Source organism: Lipotes vexillifer, unplaced genomic scaffold, assembly GCF_000442215.2.
Source record: "Lipotes vexillifer unplaced genomic scaffold, Lipotes_vexillifer_v1.1 scaffold818, whole genome shotgun sequence".
NCBI classification, from domain to species: domain Eukaryota; kingdom Metazoa; phylum Chordata; class Mammalia; order Artiodactyla; family Lipotidae; genus Lipotes; species Lipotes vexillifer.
The window spans coordinates 692,522-693,048 of NW_006771890.1; the positions used below are offsets into that span (position 1 = coordinate 692,522).

Sequence of the window (527 nt, forward strand, 5' to 3'; positions counted from 1 at the left end):
TATGCTAACCCCATACCCACTTGGGACTCACCTGATATCACCTCTGTGGGGCCTTCCCAGACTCCCCAAGGTGTGTTCCCCTGGCTGCCTTCCCTCTGTTGTCACACCTACACGCTGGCTTGCGGTTGCCCATCTCTCCCGCCCAACAGCGGACTCCTTGAAGGCCAGAGAAGCCCAGCACCAGGCCACTGCAGCAGGCCTCCAAACTTAGAAAACCAACCAAACCAACGCAACTCAGCCAAGTACTGCCTAGCGTTTACATCAGGTGGAAAGAATAAAGCAAACTCCTAAATTGTGTCTCTGCTGCATTAGCTGTGTGTCTGTCAGGGTCTCTGAGAGTGCGGGGGCCCTGGCTTAGGAGGTGCCATGGAGCGTGGGCCGGAAGGAAGAGACCCACTCTCGTGTGTGGTTCATGGGGAGAGATTAGCTCTGCTCCACTTGGCCCCACCATAGTTGTACTAAAGTGAAATCATCCCACAGCATTTCACCCTCTGTAATACACTCTGCTTGCTTGCTTTCCTCTGCTC

General features: G+C 54.5%; 1 protein-coding gene across 3 annotated transcripts in view; it reads left to right on the forward strand.

Moving 5' to 3' along the window:
* The window catches only part of CACNA1D (calcium voltage-gated channel subunit alpha1 D), a 322,182-nt gene that overhangs the window by 255,662 nt on the left and 65,993 nt on the right, over positions 1 to 527 (forward strand). The window lies entirely within an intron of this gene.